The sequence below is a fragment of the Myotis yumanensis genome, unplaced genomic scaffold, assembly GCF_028538775.1.
Source record: "Myotis yumanensis isolate MYYU_CA2020_CCGP unplaced genomic scaffold, mMyoYum1.0.hap1 SCAF_3, whole genome shotgun sequence".
NCBI lineage: Eukaryota > Metazoa > Chordata > Mammalia > Chiroptera > Vespertilionidae > Myotis > Myotis yumanensis.
In genome coordinates this window covers 72,134,074-72,157,695 of record NW_027223754.1, presented here as the reverse complement: position 1 = coordinate 72,157,695, position 23,622 = coordinate 72,134,074, and positions in this window count along the sequence as shown.

The window sequence follows — 23,622 nt, the reverse complement described above, 5'->3', positions numbered from 1 at the left end:
AGGGCAGGCTAATTAGTAATCAGAAGCAGGAATTGATTCAAATAGGCATCAGAAATGCACACTGCTGGGTTATATCAATCAACCAATCTATCACTCAACTGGGAATCAATGTGAGTTTAAAAAAAAAAAGAGAAAGAATTCTGAAAGATCACTTGGAGATACATATACTTATTCTGACTTCTATTGTATCTTAACTCCATGTCACCTGTTTTTAAGAATCAGTGAGGAATTTGAAAAACTAGAGCACTAAATTAAGAATAAACTTATATGTTTTAAAATATTCTTGCTCATTGTCAGTATTATGGTTTAGATAGAAATAGCAATGGGTTAGAGCTAAGGAGATTTTCTTGCCATATTGTCTGTTGATGTTACTGCCCAGTCCTTGAATATCTCTAAACCTAGTGATCTGCTCCGTGAAATGAAATGAGAATTTTGAATGAATTATTTGCAAAGAACCATTTGACATAAAATTTATATGATTTTATTACGGAAATTCTAACAAAAACACAGAAGTAGAAAAGAAAGCTTCAACAACTAAATATATACAAATCTATAATAATAAAAGCATAATATGCTAATTAGACCAGATGTTCTTCTGGACAACCTTCAGGATGAAGCCAGGACTGCGAGGGAAGCCCAGGTCCTGGGTGCCAGAGGGGAGCTGGTGCCTGCAGCCGGGGGAAGGAAGGCCTACTCTTGCATGAATTTCATGCATTAGACCTCTAGTATTAAGTATAAGCTTGGTTTGAAAATAGTACAAAATTAAGAAAATAGTTTATTTATGTTTTTAAACTTACTTATTTTTAAATTTATCTTTATCACTGAAAGTATTAGAGATATCTCCTTTTAATACCCTCCCACCCTGGTCCTACCCCCTCCACCACACTATTGCCTGTCCATGGGTTATGTATATATGTATAGAAATTCTTTGGTTAATCTCCCCCCCACCCCCACAACTTCACATGTTCTCACTTATATGTGGAATTCAATGAACAAAAAAATTATAAACAAAATAGATAAAAAATATTTTTAAATTAATGCATCCTTTTATGAATTTACTACTGGAAATAGTATTTTTATTTGTAACATATAAATGAGCATATAAATATATATAAATATACAGGCAGAAAGAAACCAAACATGGATAAATATTTGTAAATTTTAATTGGATGAATATAAGAATATTTGTATAAAATTTTGTAAATTTGTAGTAATAGTAGAATGAATGAAAGAAGGTAGTAAATCCTACCAAATTAAGAAATAAAAGAGAATTTCTGTGTTATAATCTAAACAAAAGGATCTAAATATTATTATCTATGAAGTAATGGTATGCTTATTACACTTAATTGAAAAAAAAGAAGAGCTTCTGATTATTAATATAAATAAAAAAGTAAAAACAGATGTAAAATTTTATATCAGCCTTTAGTGAAATTCCACTGACATTTCATGGTATTAAAAATAGTAAGTTGCCTAATTTTTATCATAAAATTCTAAGAATTAAAAAAATTATGTGCACTGCATTTCAATCTATTTTTTCATCACTTCCTGAATCGCATAACGCCCAAACATAATAGAGACTTGTATTCTGAGGTTGTAAGATGTTGACAATGAATTACCACACTACCTGATACTGATTCCATTAGTCAGTGCTTTTTTTATTTGTTATACATGGATTTTTTTCTCTCATCCTTATTTAATTCAACCTGATAGGGCTGTTAAAAGTGCTGCGCTTGTTTTTCTTGTATCCTACGAGCATGTTTGGCCATGAGACATGGTTTTAAATTGAATTCATTAATAGCTCAGTAGCCATTAGTATTCCCTCTATGAAGGCATGGTGGATTCATACAGAACAAGCGGGGTCCTGTCTTAGTTTGATCTCGCAGGCACCATCCCTTCTACCCTTGTAAAATAAGGTAAAATGCTTAATCAAACCACAGGCTTTGATGCATTCTCCTTTCTGTAGACCCGAACCCCAGGCATATGGGTTTGTCTCATTTTTAGATGCACACAATAAAGCAGTCATTCTGAAAGTTCATTCATGTGTGTGTGATACAACTGCTGACACAGTAGGCTTGCATTCTTAGAACATGGAGCGCAGTGGGTGTTTGCAACAGGCTCTATTTGCCAGTCAGCTCTTACAATGGATCACAGTCTAAGTCCTTTCACCCCAGGTTTCAAAATTGAAACGCAAACCTTCTGAGAAATCTTTCATGTATTTCTTTTAAGCTAAGCTGCAAAAATAATGAGCAATTAGCTCTTGTAATGATGCACTGCTGTTTAGATGAACGACTTGTAGATATTTCAAGTAGCCCATTTGGATCCTGGAGAAAAGAAAAGAAGTCTACCTAGGATGAGCCTTCCTATTTAGTCTTCAAAGTCCTAGATTGCTCACCACCAACCTGAGCCTCTGAATAAAATGGTTGCTTTTAGCCTCCATGAAATGCTGGCACCCCGTCAGAATCATGTTTTTCAAGTTTCATTTCCTAGTGCCAAATTATCACACTATTTAGCTTTTTAGGTAGCCTCCAAGAAAAGTGAAAGCTTTGATATAGAAAACCATGTTCCTTTTCTACAGATTTAGCTCTATTTAACAAATATGTTTGCAGTTTTTACCACATGTAGGACTTTTATTAAAAAGAAAATTGAGATACTTGATCCTTGAAGCCTTTCTCTGAAAGCCAGTGAAGGGCACATCTGGCAGCTGATGTTTTTGTTTTCCTGCTAAACATATGTGTGTGTTTTTAAAAATCCACAATAGATATAGTTTTCAATATATATGTAGCTTTTTAATCCCAATTTATGTAGTTTAGTAGTTTATGATTAATGAATCAATTTCACATTTTTGTGTTCTATTTTAGAAAAGGTGTGAACACTTACAGACAGCTTAGCATTTAACAAGTTTAGGTTTGAGGTTTTACAAGGGAAGGTGGTGTTTGTTTTTTTCTCAGTCTAATTCCTCATGGTGAATGATGGTCTATTTCCATTTCTAATGTAAAAAAAGTGATACTTCAAAATAGAGTCTTATAACAAAAGAGAAAATAATTAAATATGCTTTCTCTATGAACTGTCACTACATTATATTACTTACTTTGTTAGGTTACCATATTTTTTTAAATTTGTCTTTACTGTTGAAAGTATTACAGATGCCCCCTTTATTTTTGTGTGTATCTCCCCCCACCCCCATATTTCTACGTGGCACCAACCCCTCCCAGGCCTTCACCACACTATTATCTGTATCCATGTGCTATGCATATATACATATAAGTTCCCTGATTAATGACTCCCAACCTATTCCCTCACTCTCATCTTCCCTCTGACATTCAACAGTCTGTTCCATGCTTCTATGTCTCGAACTATTTTGTTCATCAGTTTATTTTGTTCATTAGATTCCATATATGAGTGAGATCATGTGATACTTTTCTTTCTTTGACTGGCTTATTTCACTTAGCATAATACTCTCCAGGTCCCTCTATGTTATATCAAAGGGTAACAAAGTCTTCTGTTTTTACTGCTGTATGGTATTCCAGGGTGTAAATCTACCACAGCTTTTTTCTCCACTCAACTGCTGATGGGCACTTGGGCTGTTTCCAGATCTCATTTATTATAAATTGCGATGCTATGAACATAGGGGTGCATATATTCTTTCTGATTCGTGTTTCTGGTTTCTTAGGATATATTCCTAGAAGTGGGATCACTGGGTCAAATGGGAGTTCAATTTTTTAATTATTAAGGAAACTCCATATTGTTTTCCACAGTAGCTGCACTAGCCTGCATTCCCACCAACATTGTATTAGGGTTTCCTTTTCTCCACATCCTTTCCAACACTTGACATTTGTTGAATTGTTGATGGTAGCCATCCTGACAGGTGTGAGGTGATACCTCATTTTTGTTTTAATGTGCATCTCTCAGAACATTAGTGACCTTGAGCATTTTTTATATGTCTCTTGGCCTTCTCTATGACCCCTTTGGAGATTTGTCTATTTAGATCATTTGCCCATTTTTAATTGGATTCTTTGTCTTCCTTTTGTTAAGTTGTATGAGTTCCTTATACATTTTGGAAATTAAACCCTCATTAGATGTATCACTGGCAAATGTATTTTCCCATGCAGTGGGTCCTCTTTTAATTTTCTTGATGGGTATTTTTGCCGTGCAGAAGCTTTTTATTTTGATGTAGTTCCATTTGTTTATTTCGTCTTTAGTTTCCTTTGCCCTCGGAGATATATTGTTAAACATATTGCTATGAGAAATGTCTGAAATTTTGCTGCCTAACGTTTCTTCTAAGATTTTTATGGTTTCCTGACTTACATTTAGGTCTTTTATCCATTTTGAGTTTATTTTGTTTATAGTATAAATTGGTGGTCTAGTTTCATTTTTTTTTTTTTGCATGTATCTGTCCGATTTTCCCAACACCATTTATTGAAGAGACTGACTTGTCTTGACTCCATTGTATGTTCTTGCCTCCTTTGTCAAATATTAATTGAGCATAATGGCTTGGGTCGATTTCTGGGTTTTCTGTTCTGATCCATTGATCTATATGTCCATTCTTGTGTCAGTACCAGGCTGTTTTGAGAACTATGGCTTTGTAATATAGCTTAATAACATCTGGTATTGTGATTCCTCCAACTCTGTTCTACTTTCTCAAGATTGCTGTGACTATTTGGGGTCATTTTGGTTCCATATAAATCTTTGGAGTGTTTGCTTTAGCTCTGTGAAATATGCCATTGGGATTTTAATAGGGATTGCATCGAATCTATAGAATGCTTTGGGTAGTATGGACATTTTAATGATCTTAATTCTACCAACCCATGAACACAGTATATTCTTCTACTTATTTATGTGTTCTTCTATCTTTTTTTCAATATCCTATAGTTTTTTGAGTATGGCTCTTTTACCTCCTTGGTTAAGTTTACTCCTAAGTATCTTAACTCTTTTTTTGTGGAATGGTAAATGAAATTGTTATTTAGTTTATCTTTCTGAGTGCTGGGGTCCAATCCCAGCGGGTCCAGGGGTCCCCAAAGGTGTGGACGGAGTCGGCGAAGAAGGAATGACACGAAGACAGCCTTCAGCTGATCAGCAGCCTAGTCAGGACCTATAGCCAGGATCTCCAGCCAAAGTTCTGGTCGGAGTTCTGGTTAGGAACTGATGAGGTTCTGATGTTTATTGTCTTGTTACATCCATATTTATACCAGCCGATTTTAATCCTGTCAATTCTATTACAAAGGTTAGGGCGTTTCTTATCTCCATTCCAGGGAGTAAAGATTATGTAGCTTAACTACCCGCCTGGCACTTAATTAAGGGGTTGTATCCCCTCCCTAACCTCAGGGAAAGATCCCCACCTGAGGAAACAACCTTTCTCCGAGAGGTGACCTTGGTTAAAACACATGGCGCTAAAGGGAGCAAACATATTAAGAACAGTATGCTATATATGCCAGGTCCATTGAAACATATGCTGTGCAGATGTTTCTTTCCTGCAGCGACTGTGTCAAGCAGCAAGGATGGACCGGCTCCCGGCATCTGAGAGTTCATTATGGTGTATAAAAATGCCATCAATTTCTGTGTGCTAATTTTATATCCTGCTACATTGCCAAATTCATGTATTAAATCTAGTAGAGTTTTGGTGGAGTCTCCAGAGTTTTCTGTGTACAATATCATGTCATCTGTGACTAACAAAAGCTTTACTTCCTCCTTTCTAATTTGGATGCTTTTTATTTTTTTCTTCATGTCTGATCATTATGGCTAGGACTTCCAGTACTACATTGAATAGGAGTGGTGAAAGTGGGCATCCCTGTCTTTTTCCTGTTCTTAGGGAAATTGTTTTAGTTTTTGCCCATTGAGTATGATGTTGGCTGTAGGTTTGTCATTTAGGGCCTTTATCATATTGAGATATGCTCCCTCTAATCCCACTTTGCTGAGAGTTTTTATCAAAAAAGGGTATTGGTTTTTTAAAAATGCTTTTTCTGCATCAGTTTATATCAGGGGTCCTCAAACTTTTTAAACAGGGGGCCAGTTCACTGTCCCACAGACCATTGGAGGGCCGGACTATAGTTTAAAAACAAACAAACTATGAACAAATTCCTATGCACACTGCACATATCTTATTTTGAAGTAAAAAAACAAAACGGGAACAAATGCAGTATTTGTATTTGCATGTGGCCCGAGGGCCGTAGTTTGAGGACCCCTGGTTTATATGATCATGTGATTTTTGTCTTTAATTTTGTTTGTCATGCATCACATTTATTGATTTGAGAATGTTGTACCAACTTTGTATCCCTGGAATAAATTCCACTTGGTCATGGTGTATGATCTTTGTAATATATTGCTGGATCCGATTTGCTAATATTTTGTCAAGGATTTTAGCACCTATGTTCATCAGGGATATTGGCCTGTAATTGTCTATCTTTGTAGCATCTTTATTTGGTTTTGGAATTAGGGTAATGCTGACCTCATAAGAAGAGCTTGGAAGTGTTCCTTCCTCGTGGATTTTTTGGAATAGTTTGAGGAGTAGAAGTGTTAGTTCTTCTTTGAATGTGGTAAAACTCCCCTGTGAAGCTGTCCAAACCAAAGCTTTTGTTTGCTGGGAGTTTTTTGGTTACTGCTTCAATTTCATCAGTAGTTATCAGCCTATTCATGTTTTCTGATTCCTCCTAATTGTGTGTTTTGGAATATTGTATTTTTCTAGGAATTTGTACACTTAGTCCAGGTTGTTCAGCTTTTTGGAATATAGTTGTTCATAGTATTTTTTAAGATTCTTTGTATTTCTGTGTGGTCAGTTGTTAGTTTACCTCTTTCATTTCTGATTTTATTTATTTGGGTCCTCTCTCTTTGCTTCTTCATGGGTCTGGCTAAAGGTACACCAATCTTGTTTATTTTTCAAAAGAACCAGCTCTTGGTTGTATTGATCTTTTATATATATATATCTTATTTTCACTGTGATCTTTACTATTTCCTTTCTTCTACTTACTCTGGGATTTTCTCTTTCTAATTATAGTGTTAGATAGTTTATTAGAAGTTTTTTTCTTATTTTTTGTGGTAGGACTGTAATGCTATGAACTTCCCTTTCAGGGCTGTTTTCACTGTTTCCCATAGATTTTGGATTGTTGGGTATTCATTTTCATTTGTCCCCAGGAAGTTTTTTATTTCTTCCTTGATCTCTTTGGTAACCCATTCTTTGTTTAATATCATGCTGTTTAGCCTTTATGTGTTTGAATGTTTTTATTTTATTGACTTCTAATTTCATGCCACTTTGATCCGAGATGATGCTTGATATAACTTCCATCTTCTTGAACTTGTAGAGATGATTGGTTTGTGTCCTAACATGAAACCAATCATCTCTTTGAAAATGCCCCATGTGCACTTGAGAAGAAAGTATGTTCTGTAGCTTTGGGTGAAATGTTCTGAAAATGTCAAATAATTCCATCTTATCTAGTGTGATTTAGGATCACTGTTTCCTAGGTGATTTTTTGTCTAGAACAGTGATGGCGAACCTATGACATGCATGTCAGAGGTGACACGCGAACTCATTTGTTTGGTTGATTTTTCTTTGTTAAATGGCACTTAAATATATAAAATAAATATCAAAAATATAAGTCTCTGTTTTACTATGGTTGCAAATATCTAAAAATTTCTATATGTGACAGGGCACCAGTGTTAACTTAGGGTTTTTCAAAATGCTGACACGCCGAGCTCAAAAAGTTCACCATCACTGATCTAGAAGATCTATCCAGTGATGTCAGTGGGGTATTAAAGTCCCCTACTATGATTATATTGCTGTTGATCTCTCCCTTAATATCCTCCACAATTTTTTTTAATATGTTTGTATGCTCCTGCATTGGATTAATATCTGTTTACCAGAGTTATATCCTCTTGTTGTAGCAATCCCTTTAGTATTATAAAGTGGCCTTCATTGTCTTTTGTTAGGGCCTTCACTTTAAAGTTTATTTTGCCAGATATGAATATTGCTACCCCAGACTTTTTTTTTCATTTCTATTTTCCTGAGATATTTTTTTTTCATCCCTTCATTTCATTCTGTATGAGTTCTTCATTCTGAGGTTCATCTCTTGTAGACAGCATATATATGGGCCATGTTTTCTTATCCATTCAGCTACCCTATGTCTTTTGATTGGAACATTTAAGCCATTTACATTTAATATTATTATTGATAAGTACTTACTTGTTGCCATTCTTATTCTTTATGCCTGTGTTCTTCTCTTTCTCTCTATTTCTTCCTCTTACAACAGTCCCTTCAGCATTTCTGGCAGTGCTGGTCTGGTGGTAATAAACTTCTTAAACCTTTTTTTTTCCTTTTGTCTCTGAAACTCTTTATTTCACCGTCTATATTGAATTATAGCCTTGCTGGATAGAATAATCTTTGGTTCAGTTTCTTGATTTTCTTTACTTTGTATACTTCATGCCACTCCCTGTGGCCTGAAGTGTTTCTATTGAGAAATCAGCTGACAGTATAATGGGAGAGACTGACAGTTATCTCCCTGGTAGGTAACTTTCTGTCTCTCTCTTGCAGCCTTTAAGAGCCTTTCTTTGTCTTTAATGTTTGCCATTTTAATTATTATATACCTACCTGTGGGTCTATTGTGGTTTATCTTGATTGGGACTCTCTGTGTTTTCTGAACTTGAGTGACTTTTTCCTTCACCAGGTTAGGGAAATTTCCTGCCATTATTTCTTCAAACAGGTTCTCTATTCCTTGCTTAGGTTCTTCTCCTTCTGGTACCCTTATGATGCTAAAGTTTTTACATTTCATATTGTCCCAAATCTTCTTTAGATTCTCCTCCTGTTTTTATTTTTATTTTTTTTCCATTTACTGCTCTAAATGGGTGTTTTTTTCCTACCTTGTCTTCTAATTTGCTGATTCTGTCCTCAGTTTCTTCTACTCTACTATTAAATTCTTAAAGGGTGTTCTTTATTTCAGCTATGCCATTCCTCATTTCCAATTTATTCTTATTTGTGGTTTCAACCTCTCTTTTTATGTTGGTGCAATTCTCATTAAGTCCCTTATAATTATCATTAAGTTCCTTGTAGTTCTCACTGAGTTGTTTGGATACCCTCATTACTATTACTTTGAATTCTTTATCTATGATTTCTCTATGCTTTATCTATGCTTCCTCTATCTACTTTCACTTCATTAAATTATCTAGATCATTAACCTTAGTTTTTTTTAAATTAGAAATTAATACATTGAGTCAAATATTTGTACCATCTTTCTTATCATTTGGGGTCAGATTATTTTACCAGATCTTTGAAAGAAATATAGGAGACAGAGGGAGAAGAGAAAAGAAGTACACTGATAAGAAATGTTTAAAGGAAAATATAAGGAAATATTATATATATATATATGTGTGTGTGTGTGTGTGTGTGTGTGTGTGTGTGTGAGTGTGTAGTTAGAACATGGGGCAAAAGAGTCAATTCTGAATGGTTTACTGTACTAGATTATGGGTAATCAGAAAGTAGAGGTTTCCATAAGACAGCAAATAACCTCTTCATCAGAATCTATATGTTTAAATATTTACCTAACACAGATACATTATCAATCCCTAGCACCTAGCACTTAGCAAGAATTGACACTTTGCTGCATAGAGAATGTGTAGTATTTGTTTTATGGAGCAGTCTTCTGGCAAAAAGACTACTGTGTGAGATTGGGGTACAGAAAGTGGAATGGAGTGCTATAATCAAAAGAAATTTTTCTATCATATTTCTTCATAGGTAGGTTCTTGTGTATGACTTCCTTTCTGTCACTGTAAGAAAAAAAGGCCTCTCTTTAAAATCTGCCAAATTCTTTGTAGAGTCTTGTGTTTAAACGGGAAACCATTTTAGTTCTTGCTCCCTTTGCACTGCTTATGACAGCAGAATGTTCAATGCAGGGAGTCCTGTGTGAAGCCAGCTACCACCCCAGGACAGTGGGGAAGACACAGTCAGAGAAGCTAATGACTGCAGTGCTACAGAGTAGGAGTTGGAGGAAAGAAGTTCCCTACACACCAGAGTCCATGTTTTCTATAAATCTACTTTATCCTCTCCAGGGAAATATTCAATATGAATGACATAATTTGGATGTCTTCAAAGCAGGAATACCTCTCCAGTGGAAGATTAGGGAGCTAGAAAATTAGAAACACTCCAGGAGCTAAAGAGGTTGGGAAGTTAATAGATGGTGAGTAATGGAGAGATGAGAACAAAGTGCCTGTGGGGATTATGGGTCTAAAGACCACTTCATCAGAATTTTGAAGTGAGGAAAACCTATCAAGTAGGAAAGCGATGGAACCATTTATCAGTTCACAAAAGAGACTTTAGATAAGTCTTATAGAGACTTTCTAAGCAAAAAAAGTGTAGTGTGGGCACAGCAAAAACTGCACACATGAGAAATCAAACAGAATAGAAAATCCCCAATTTTTCTGCATGGCAGAGCTTTAATGTCAGAAAATTTCCTGACAAAGAGAATATGAGGCCCACAGGCTCCTTGTTCTGCCCCCAGTAATGATCTCTTGCATTCCAGAGCTATAGGCACTTAGAAGCACAGAATGCTTACACCTGAAAAATAAGTTTCTGGGTTCTCAAAGTTTGTGGCAGCATATATCTCTTTCATTTTAGATATGTTTTTCTGCTTCAAAATATTCTTTCTTAAAGCCAAGCTCTCTGAACAGTATTTCAGTACAATTTGTATTCCACTGCTTACAAAATAAGTAAATGCTTTTGTGTTTTTGTTTGAGGTTTCACAAGTTCAGCTGCTTGAACTTATTATCTGTAAATAAAAACTTCCTGGTGGCAGGATTTGGTAGTGATTAGGCAAAAATTGGATAAGTGTGGTAGCCTCCATGGCTGTCACAAGCAGGGAGCCTCTCTGTGTTGTTCTGTGTCTTCATTCTCTCTCTCACCCTGTCCTTCCATCCCTCTCACCTTCTCAAATTGAGTTTCAATTCAAATAGAAAATTTCAATGGTAGAGCTATACAAGTATTGTGGATCAAATCCTAAAGGCCTGTCATGAATCACAAACCCTCTCTGGTTTTACATTTCCAAATGATCAAATGAGTAAAAATAATGGTTTTCCATCTTATCTCTTCCTTGAACACATACCTGGACAATATTTGGGAGGAATGAAAGTGTGAAACTTTTCTATCATACCCTTTAACCTTGCCGTGGCAGTAACCTTGCCGTGGCAGGCTCTGACCTCACGTTTCTTTGACCATATCTCTCCCAAGGCCTTGTTGTCAGATAGTACCTCACAGAAAAAATGTGGATATTTGCAATTTCAAATGTGAATAACTTTGTCTGACATCCAAGTGGCAAAAAACTTTCTTTCATCTAAATATGTATATATAAAAGCCAAGTGACCGGAATGACCAGAATGACCAGAATGACTGGTTGCTATGACACACATTGCAGCCAACCAACCAGCCCGATCGGGGGCGGGTCTGGTCGGCCAACCTCCTTCAGCCCCTCCCCCCAACCAGTCTGGCTCAGATTGGCCCAGATTGGGGCAGGCCGGCAGGACCCCACCCATGCACAAATTTCTGCAGTGGGCCTCTAGTCATATATAAAGAAGAAAAATAATAGTGATTTGACATAGGCGATATCCTTGGGGATCTGAAGTTTCAACTAATTTAAATACACAGAGTTTACTTTTAAAAGAGGGTTGAAGCACTACTTTTAAAATGTTTCACAAAGAAATCCCATTTTATTTTATTAAAGTTATCATGAACCTATCTTCATTTAATTAAAGTCAATCATAAAATGGAAGCCATTTGAACCTGGAAAGGACTAGTTGGAAACAGAAATATTTCTCTAACTATCATCGGAGATGGATTCTCCATGCTTAATTATTAGAATTTTTCTTTAAAAGAACATTTAGAGCCTATATCAATCAGGATCATCTAATTGCCTTGGGAATGATCTATCTTTAACAGCAACACATTAAAGAGAAAACAGATGAAGTGGACTGATTAAAACGGAAAATGCCTATTTTGTGTTTTAACGTATGACTTCACCAATTTCATATTAAGTACTGCTTCACTTCAAGAAAAAATTCAAAAATGGCAGGCTTGGAACTGAGAGCACCATCAGAGCCAACTGAGGACAAAGACTGTACAGCATTGCATTTTTTTTCCTGATTTTTCTGCCTGTCTGGTCAAAGGGACCTTCTATCCCCCTGATTTGTAGCCTTAAACTTTTCTATCTCATTAGAGAATCTTTCTAATTTTAATGATTAAGCCTCTTTCTTAAAATTGATAGTGTTTACAGGAAAGGGATCTTGAATTCCAAATGAGAATATCTCATACCTAAGGACAGGGAAGAGGAGTTCTATAATCAGATTAGAATCATCCTATCTATTGTAGTATTCCCTTGATCTTTCCTAACTGTTGTCCAGTCCCTTAGCAGAAGGAGTTCTACCTCTTAAGATGTCTCCAAAGATCATGGTAATAGCACTTGGATTAAAAATACAGGCTGAAATGTCCATTTCTTAAGTGCTACTTAGTAGAGTATATGCTTTTACATTTCAGGGCTTTTTAAACTTCAATTTTTTTTTCTTTCCTTTGTATCACTTGTATTCATGAGGCTCATATTTATTTTCTGAATTGTATTCTCTTTATACCTTAGGTAAATTCATCGTTCATGTGCTCCTCTCCGATTGGATTTCTTTTCCTTCTCTGACCACAGAGAGCTGTGCTTTGCCTTCCTTGAAACACCTTCACTCGAGAGAGGAGGGAGTTGGTTTGCAGGCTCAGGTGGTCCCTGGGGTGAACTTCTTCAGAGACTGAATAAGAAGCAGGTCACTCCAGACTGATTTAATAAGCATGGGAATGTATCTACAAGGCTTCTCTTGGGTAACAATTAGATGAGTAGGTCTCTGCACATGCTCACCAGAATCTTAAAAGTTTATCTAGCAGCCTTAATAGGGTTCAGTTACATATTCAGTCCAGATGGTCTCAACAACACATCACCCCTCAAAGCTGCATCCTTAAAGTGTCTCTGGTGTGGAAACAATTGGTGGAATGTACATTCCAAGAAAAGAGGAGGGGTTAAGTGGCCTCTGATAGCCCAGGTCCAGCTCTCAGGCCAATGGGTGGTCATGCCCTCTCAATGACTTTTTCCAGGATAATGATAAAGAGAAGAATCTTTGGGACTCAGCCTCTAGGTTGTCCAGTGTCAGGTTGTCCTGTGTGACAGTGCAATCCCTGAGCATCTCTCCTTTTATTTCTTATCACTAATTATTATTATTATTATTATTATTATTATTATTATTAAAGATTACCTTACAGAAAAGTTGTGAAAAACAGACTATGATATTCTAAGTAAAGCACATAGACTAATGAGTGGCACCTAGGAAGTAGTCAATAATTGATTTTGCTAATAAGTCTGAATTGGGGGAAATGGTATTGATGCAATCTTAGAGAGGCTAGAATGTAGTGTGTGCTCTCTAAATGTGTAATAAATTGGAACTAATGCATCACATCGAATCTAGAGCAAGCCTAGGGAAGGAGTGGTGCCCACAGCCTCCACTGTGTGTAAGAAGTTTGCATCCCATGGGTTGAAATAATAAATAGTTAAAAAAATAAATCTCATAAAATAAGTTTGAAGATAAAATGTGCCAACTTCAGATCAGTTTGTTGTAGTTTTAGTAGGTTATAATATTACTAGAGGCCCGGTGCACAAAAATTTGTGCACTTGGGGTGGGGGAGGTCCCTCAGCCCATCCTGTGCCCTCTCACAGTCTGGGACCCCTCGGGGGATGACCACCTGCTGGCTTGGACCTGCTCCCCGGGGGATTGGGCCTAAGCTGGCAATCAGAGATCCCTCTAGCAGCCCGGCATTCCTCGGGGGATGTCCACTTGCCAGCGGGGAGCAGACCTAAGCTGCAGTTGGACATCCTTAGCGCTGCTGAGGAGGCAGGAAAGGCTCCCACCACCACCGCTGTACTGGCAGCCATCAGCTTGGCTTCTGGCTGAGCAGAGCTCCCCCATGTGGGAGCTCACTGACCACCAGAGTGCAGCTCCTGCATTGAGCGTCTGCCCCCTGGTGGTCAGTGTGTGTCATAGTGACCAGTCATTCCCAGTCTTTCTGCTGTTAGGGTCAGTTTGCATATTACCCTTTTACTATATAGGATAGAGGCCTGGTGCACGGGTGGGGGCCAGCTGGTTTGCCCTGAAGGGTGTCCCGGATCAGGGTGGAGGTCCCGCTTGGGTGCTTGGCCAACCTGGGTGAGGGCTGATGGCTATTTGCAGCTGGTCACACCCCCTTCAGGGTGGGGGTCCCCACTGGGGTGCCTGGCCAGCCTGGATGAGGGGCTGAGGGCCATTTTCAGGCTGGTCTGCGACTGAAGTTCCCAGCTTCTCCTTTTTTTTTTTTCTTTTTTTTTTTATTCTGGGATTTATTTAACTTCTATAATTGAAACTTTGTTGCTGTCCTGCTCGGTCCAGCTCTGAGGCCGCAGCCGGCTGAAAGCAGGTATCTGGGATTTGTTTAGCTTCTATAATTGAAACTTTGTTGCTTTTGGAGCTGTTGCTTTCGGAGCTTAGAGCAGGCCGGAGCAGGCGGGGAACCTTGGCTTCCTCTATCACTGGAGCAAGGAAACCTCCTGCTCGCTTCAGCTGCATGCCTCCCGGCCACCATCTTTATTGGTAGTTAATTTGCATATCTCGCTGATTAGCCAATAGGAAGCATAGCGGAGGTATGGTTAATTACCCTTTTGTTTTTTATTATATAGGATGTGATATAAATAGTGGATTAAACATATATTTATATGTAAATTATATTTATTGTATTTTTATTAGGTCCCAGCTACTGTTATAGAAATAAACCATATTTTTAATGAAGTTTTTTAAAAGTATAAAAATTATTGCTTTCTGCCTTTAGCTTTCTGAGAGGAAGATATCATTCTGATATACAGATGAAGAATTGATAGCATAAAGTGTCTAAGTACCTACCTACCAAGTCCAATGTCATACAACTAGTGGATGGTAGAACTTAAGTATGAGTCAGGACAATTGCCTATTATGTCTGGGGTTCCATTAGTCAGCGATTTAATATTTTTCCTGCACAGTAATTTTTTCTAAATCTATACTGATTAATTCATTAAATATTTTTAACAAGTCATAGAAATTTTGTAGGGATAATTCTATTATTTTTCCCTTTATTGATGAGATAACTGAGGGTGAGAGTGAGAGCCATAGAATCTCAGCCAAAGTCACCACGCTGGTATGAGACAGAGCTGGGTCAAAGTTCAGCTTGTGTGTCATAAGCTACCTCTGTGTACAAGTAGGGGGGAGATTAAAGTCTCGATGACTTTGGTTACATTTAAAATGGGCAATAAGAAATGAATAAATGTTTCATGGCATTTCACAGACTGAAGGGCTTTTACTATCCTCTCCTCCCACTTCTTTATTTTACAGATGAGATAAAGGGAATTGTGACAGTCAGAAATTGTAGAAGAATGAGGCAAAAAAAAAAATTACATTTCATTCAAAGGAAGTGGCATCGAGTAGATCTTTTGGAGAAAGGTGGTATTTTGAAGTAAAGTTGAGTGGTTCAATTCGGCTATGCTATAGTCTAATACACATTCTATATGTAGAATAGAGTGTAGTCTACATATATGATTAGTGGAATGCATGGAAATGCAGGTTGTGTCTAGAAATTGAACATTTCAAAATAATTGGCGGAGGCGTTTAGAACTGATTCAGGAAGAGTTGTGGAGCCAACCAACAACTGAAAACAGGAAATTTGTGATTTTCAAATTTTCATCTTGGAAGCATGCAGGATAGAAAAGGGGTGAGAGGCTATGTGTAATTCTTCGTGAATAGTCCAGGAGAAAAATAGATTATTGAAATGAATGCTTAATTTGGAAAATAAGATATGAGCTAACATAAGCAAGTTATTACTGATGCAAAATCAATAGGACTTATCAATTAATTGGATACACAGAGCAGGGAAAGAAAAGAGCCCATGTAAAACTCAAGTATTCGATGACTAAAAGAAAGGGGAATCCACTAATAGAAATTAGAAAATCAGCCACTTTGAATACTATTAAGTGTCATTTATGAAGAATTTTTCAGCTTTTAAAAGGAAGAAAATGTTACCCTTTGCGACAGCACAGCTGGACCTGGAAAACATTATGCTAAGTGAAACAAGCCAGTCAGAGAAAGACAGGTACCATATGATTTCACTCATATGTGGAATTTAATGAATAAACTGAACTGCCAAGCAAAATAGAGATAGACTCATAGAGAGAGAGAGAGCAGGTTTACACTGCTGGTGTGCTGGGGGAGGTTTTGGGGTGGGGGTGGAGAGCTTTAGCAAAAAAGAAAAAATAATAAAAGAACTCATGGACATGGACAACTGTGTGGTGATGGCTGGGAGTGTAGGGGGTGGTGAGGTGGAAGAGGGCATAGAGGGAATAAATAGTGATGGAAAAAGTAAAATAATAAAAAGCAAACAAACAAAAAATTATTCTTGTACTATTTTAAGCTAAGATTTTTATAAACTTGGCTTCATTGAATTTTTAATATAGAATTAATAAGTAAATACACTGTACCCATTTTATAGGTAAGAATGCCAAGGCACAGAAAAGGTAAACAAGTTTTCTCAAACTGCAGAGCTAACAAATGGTAGAGTCAGAATTTGATTACAGAACTACCTTTTAAGAGAACAGAATGAATAAAGTGTCAGTAGTTTGAGTTTGTGTTACCAGTTAGAAAGATCATTTTGTAGTCAGGGTTAAGTTTGGATGGGACATAAATGATACCAGAAGCAGCAAGGCAACAAAGTGGCAATAGGAAGGTGAGGGGAATGGAAATGTAGGACTATTGTCATTACAGTGGGACTCTCAAAAACAAACAATTTTATATTTATAAAGAAATGGACTTCTCCAGTGGTCGGCAAACTCATTAGTCAACAGAGCCAAATATCAACAGTACAACGATTGAAATTTCTTTTGAGAGCCAAATTTTTTTAACTTAAACTATATAGATAGGTACATTGTTATTAACTTAATTAAGGTACTCCTAAGGCTTAGGAAGAGCCACACTCAAGGGGCCAAAGAGCCGCATGTGGCTCTCGAGCCGAAGTTGCCAACCACAGGTCTAGGCTAATAAACACAATAGTTTGTAGTTGTGACTTAGAATATGTAAAAATGTGTGCCTACATGCTCCATATATTTATGTTGTCAGGAAAATGGTAGTCAGAAGTGAAGATTAAATTCCAATCTAGGATGTCTATTTAAAATGTTTATCTATAACATTCTGAAAATTGCCCTTGGACAATATACATCTACTTATCCAGGCAATAATATAAAGTGCCTAGTATATGAATGACCTTGCAATTCACCCGACATGTCCAATGCATTATTGGACCTAATTGTTGATTATGGGAACCTGAGCCTCTCTGTGCAGAATTTAGGTTGTCTCTGTGGTAAACCAACTGAACAGAAGAATAAGTGGCATTAATAAACTGAGTTTTTGCAATTGACATATGTTGATATAATACATTTGAATTTACTTCGTACAATAGCATAAATGTATCATAAATAAGAAATACATTTTGAACGCAATTATTTTTCACTAAAGTTCACAGCTTCTTGAAGGTCAGTTCTACATTATAAAGTCAGTGCATTCGATTCAATTTAGTAAACACTCATTGATCTCTTTCTATGTGCCAATCACTGCACTAATGCTTGGACTATTAAGGGGCCATGGAAGGGGAATAGACTCAGTAAATTACAGCCAGGATATAAATCAATCCATTCAATTAAAACAGATTGGGGAGATAAGTAGTATACCTCTTTTACAGTGAAAAATATGTCACATATCAACTATAGAGATAACCTCATAATCTATTAATCATCAGGGTTAATAATCATGTTAATAATACCTCAGAATTTCTATGCAAAGAGGATTCTAATAATAGTAAATATACACATTTGATTAAAATACAACTATAGGTTAATGAACATAGTAAATGGATATGAACATAAGTTAATATTTAAGCTTGCTTTGGTAAATATTTTATGAGTGAATACTATCTTTTAGCCATATTCATATTCTATGATATTTTGGTTTATTCTTTTAACTAGAATATAGTATTCTCAGCATTCAAAATGGAGATAAGTGTAATACACAGGCTTTAGAGTGCAATAATTGAAATAATTCACAGCTCTACTGTGAGTTCTAACGTCGCCATGAGTCCTGCTTAGCTTTTTTTTTTTTTTTTTTGGTCTAATTTTAAAGTGATCTAGAAATCCACACAACTGTTATAGGTGAATGGATACGGAATTCACATCTGTGGCCTGTCAGGAAGATCAAATCCACTCAGTTAACCTGCCATTTCTCAATGTCAAGAGGGGAAAATGTACTTGTTAAAAATTCCATCCACTCTGGCACAGTGCAAAAACAAAGTCCACAAAGCTTTCTTAGCTCTTTGCAAACAAACAGTAAAATTACGGAACTGTGGTGTGGAGTGCAGCAGCATGCCCTAGTCACAGTTCAGCAGCAATTACGGAGGATGACTGTGTTTGCTCTCTCCAGGAGATGTCACTAAAGAGAATGGCAAGGCTTCTCCTCTTTGTGGCAAAAAATATAACCAGGGGTGGTAGAGGTAGCAGGGGAGATGTAAAGCTTCAGTGGTACTGAAAATACATTGTCCATTTTAACTGCATTCTTCCTCTGAGTAAAGGGGGCGGGGGGGATGTGTAGCTTACTTTATGTGAATTTTTATTTTTTGTATCTGTTCAATAAAGAAGGGCACTTTTATCTACATTTACAGAAGCATTGATGTTAAAAATACCTGAAAAGGGAAGAACTTGGTTGTCATCCACTGAAATGAAAGCATTTCCTTTTTTTCCCAAAGAGAAGTGATATATACTTTATTAGAACCTCAGGGCAAGAGTTTGCTCATAAGATTTCCAATATATGCTTTTTATGCATTTACTTCCTTGAATATGAAGGAATAGAAAATATATTTATTTGGTAAAGCTGAAAGTTTCTCAAGGTATTCAACTCAAAGGATCAAAAATTTAAAGGCATATTTGACTCAGTTCTATCAAAGAGATTGCAGCTTTAATCTGTAAGATTTCACCAATGTTTCCACCAATATTTTAATGCGAATATTGACTTAGGAGAAGCATATACATTCTTTATTTCAATAAAAATGTCAGAATTAAATACTATACCTAGGCTTTAAATTATCACAGGACTAATTTTACTGGCTCTATTTAATTTACTTAAAAATGTAAAAATAGTTCCAGTACTTTTTTCTTTCTGTAAAAAAATATTGTGGATTAATGAGACTTAATTTGGACAACTAAATTTAATAGAATAAAAAATTATTTAATGTCCTATAATATGTTTTTCAGTACTGTCCATCAGCACATATCTTATTACTTAATGCAGGGAAGCACTCAGTAAATATTTATCAAATAAATGAATTAATGGAGGTATACCATTCACATTCATAGAAATTTAATTTAACTCATCCTCATCTCATAATTCTGATATGGGCTGAACAGCAAATGAGTAGCAAAGAAAAAAATTGTTTAATTTTTTGAAAGGCAGTGATATTTTCTAGGTAAATATTTCACTTGATCTGACTGTCAGCCATTATTATTTTCAACAATTTCTCCTCCAAATTGAGGGAACTGGTCTGAAAATTACTAATGTGGGGAATTCCTCTTGTTAAGTATAAGAAAAAATTGTGAACAGTTTGTAAAGGAATGTTTGTGCCCTAGCCGGTTTGTCTCAGTGGAGAGAGTGCTGACCCATGGACCAAAGAGTCCAGGGTTCAATTCCAGTCAAGGGCATGTACCTATGTTGCAGGCTCCTGCCCTGCCCCAGGCCCTGGTCAGGGCCCATGCAGAAGACAACCAATCGATGTGTTTCTCTCACATCAATATTTCTCTCTGTCTTTCCCTCTCTCTTCCACTCTCTCTAAAGTCAATGGGAAAATATCCTCAGGAGAGGATTAAGAAAAAAAAGATATGTTTGTTTTTTGCTTATTTTCATCAAAGTAATTATGTTATGCATGATAAGTCATTTGCTATTTAGCAAACTCTAACAGATAAATACTATCAGAGTATCCTTTGTAGGTACTATATGTAATAAATTATAGTGAATAAGAGAAACTGCTTTCATTAAATCAATATTTACCTACACATCAATGACATTTTAAAATTTTGCTTCAGTAAATAAATAATATATTGATTTTCCAATTTATGATGACATAATTAAGATTTAAATTGAAAACACTATTTTTACAATGAAACTTATCATGGATATGTTTAATTTAGCAACTATGATTATATGTGTTAGAGAGTGATAAGTCAAATCCATGGGCACCAAACAATAAGTATCAAATAGACTTTATGCATATGATAATGGTGATATTTATTTTTGTCTCTTTAGCATTCAGAATCTTAGGAAATTTGTATATTGTTTTGAATTTGTTGGGATTGTTTTCTTTTCCATTTACCCACCATAGAAGTTGCCAGAATATTAAAATGAGCAAATCCATGGGCTTTGAACTAACTCCAAGAGATAAAGTCCAAGACAGCCTTCCCATTTCTCTCCGCATAACTAGACCTTAGAAAGGCTTCTTGCTATTATTAAGCCCCTGACCTCCTCTCGTAACAGCTCTTACAGAATCTAGAGGGCCCAATCACATAGGTCTCTCTTCTTCCATTTCTTTATTTGCTTTAGAAATTTTGTAATTGTAAATTCTTTCTCTACCCTTTTAAAGTATACGTCTACCCATTTAAAAAGCCTCTTGCCACTCATACAGCCCCGTAATGCCTTTCTCAAGGACCTGGGAGCCATCGTTTTGAAATACAGCACCCTTACCTGCTAGTTTCTGTGGGAGCGTAAGAGCCCAGCTTCCATGACTTCCTTGTTCCAAGTAGTAAAATGTTCTCCTGCCACGAGCCATTTGGCAGATAAAGCCAATTAGCAAACACAGTTGGCCTACAAGCCAGCTCTTCAAACCTCTCCTGCCCTTTGTTTCTATGGATTTGAGTTCAGGCCACACTCTGGTCTCTCTTATTGCCGTAGCCTGGAATAAAGTCCCCCTGCTTACCTTTTCCAGTGCTATGTTTGCTTTGATAGTTATTATCAAGGACTATAAAATACTTTGGTAAATTAAAGGCCCAAATGAAACTTAAGCCATACTGCCCTCTGAATTCTACTGAGTATAATTGTTTATTTGAAAGCCCTCAAGCTCATGATTATTCATAAATGTAAAGATTTGATATTAATAAGCAATTGTTTTGATTTATTATTTTAAAATAAATCTTCAGTGAATCTCCAAATATTAAACAGTTTCACTGACCACAAGTATCTATATAACAGCTGATAATAAGAGCTAAGATTTAATGAATAATTTGTTGTATAAAAGAAATTGTGCCTAATGGTTTTCATTCATAGTCAGATGGAATTTTTGTGCAACCCTGTAAAAGAGATAATATTATTCCTTAACTACTGAGGCTTACAGTAGTTAAGAATGTTGACAGAGGTCACACACTTTGTAAACTGTGATCCTACATAAACTCAAAGACTGAGATTTTATATCATTGTTCTTATTATTTACAGGATAAATTATACTTTTTATCATCATTATTTTTATAATCATTTTTATAAGGATTACTTTGGAACATATAATCTCAGAATGCCAACTATACATTAATGGTATGCAGGTTTGTTTATTCTAGGAATGTATATTAATTCTGCAGATATTTGAAATTTATACAATTAAGGATTCACCTTGTTTTAATTAATTCTACTTAATATAATTCCAGTTTAAAATATTTTCAAATATGATACAATACCATTTTTTTTCATTTATGCTAGGTATATTTCACTGGTAATGTTTCAATAGTGTGTGATCTTTGATGCATATAAAGTGATTTGTCCCCCCATTAAATGAGTTCAAATTGCCGCTGATGCTTTCACTGTGCTGATTGATAACATATTCTATTTTTCTTTTCAGTTATAAGCACCATCAAACACACATGTTTTAGTTTTGAGTCCAACATTCACAACTGAGATAAGATTAAAAAACCCAAACAGCAATTTTTGTGCAAAAACTCACCCTAATTAAACACAACATTAAATGAATGCTTCTCACCTAATATCATCTATGTATGAACTTTATGATAGCTATTCTACTAGGTCTAATAAATGTTTTAAAATTTTATTTTAAAGCTCTTCATAGAATTATAGGTACACTATGGATTTTGGAGTCAGAATTGGCTTTCAATCCTGTAACACATAGTTTCATGAATCACAAAGTTTCACAAATACCAAAAGCTCTTCTATGTAATGGAAATAATAATATACTTTCTATACAATGAATTTACTTAGTACATTGTATTATTTATATTATTGTATTATTTATATAATATAGCACTATTCTCTGTTTTTATCTTTACTTTTTTAAAAATTTTTATTTATTTATTCATTGTAGAGAGAGACAAAGGGAGACAGAGAGAGATTTGTTGTTCCACTTATTTATACATTCACTAGAGGCCCAGTGCACAAATTTTGTGCACGGGGCAGGGGAGGGGGTCCCTCAGCCTGGCCTGAGCTCTCGGGGGATGTCCCACTGCCTAAATCGGCAGTCAGGCATCCCTCTCACAATCTGGGATGCTGCATGCACCAGTGACCATACTTTTCATACAGGTGAAAGGCATCTTGCTGTTGTATGGGCAGCTACATTTTTTTGCCCTGATTGTAAAAAGTAGTACATAACATGATCCTTCTGAGGCACTAGTACCATTTTCCCATCTTATGGGTGAAAAATCTGAAGCAGAGAGAAGTTAAGTAATTGACTTTGTTACACACTTTTAAGTGTCAGAATCAGGGCTGACCACAAAATGTGCAAGCCCGAGTCCATGCATGTCATGGCTGCATCGTCCTGTTTTTTCAGTGTTAGAGTAGCCTTGCCAGGTTTTAATTTTTAAATCTAAGAGACTGTTCCCAATATATAGGGTAGGGTCCCTAGGCCTGGCCGGCAATCAGGGCCGATCTGTGGACCAACCAGCAGGTGGGACGATCGGGGGGCCGGGGGGGGGGGGGTGGGATCCTGCTCATACCTGCCTTGGCTGGTGGCCTGGCGCCACCTGCTAGCTGGCCCATCCCCCAATCACCGCTGCCGGTTGCCTCCCACTCAGGGGGACAGATGCTCAACGCAGGAGCTGCCGCTTGCGTTGAGTGTCTGCCCCCTGATGGTCAGTGCACATCATAGCAATCGGTTATTCCACCGGTCGTTCCGCCATTTGGTCAATTTGCATATTAGGGTTTTATTATATAGGATTGGCTAATTCTTGTATGTGCCCTGCCTGGGGATTGAACCCACAATCTTGGGGTTTTGAGAGACACTCTAACCAACTGAGCTACCCAGCCAGGGCTGTCTTTACTTAGTTTCTTCTACATTAGTTCACTTTGAATTTTATAATCTAATGTATTTTGTATAATCAGGACTATTTCAATTTCAATGAATGGAAATCCAATTCTAAGAAAACGAAAAATAGAAGGAAGTTTTATTTCTTAATTTAAAAACAAAGTAACACAAAACATGATATCAATTAGAAATGGCTAGCTCAAAGTTTTTAATGAAATCAGGGATTTTATGTTTTTCTCTGTGAT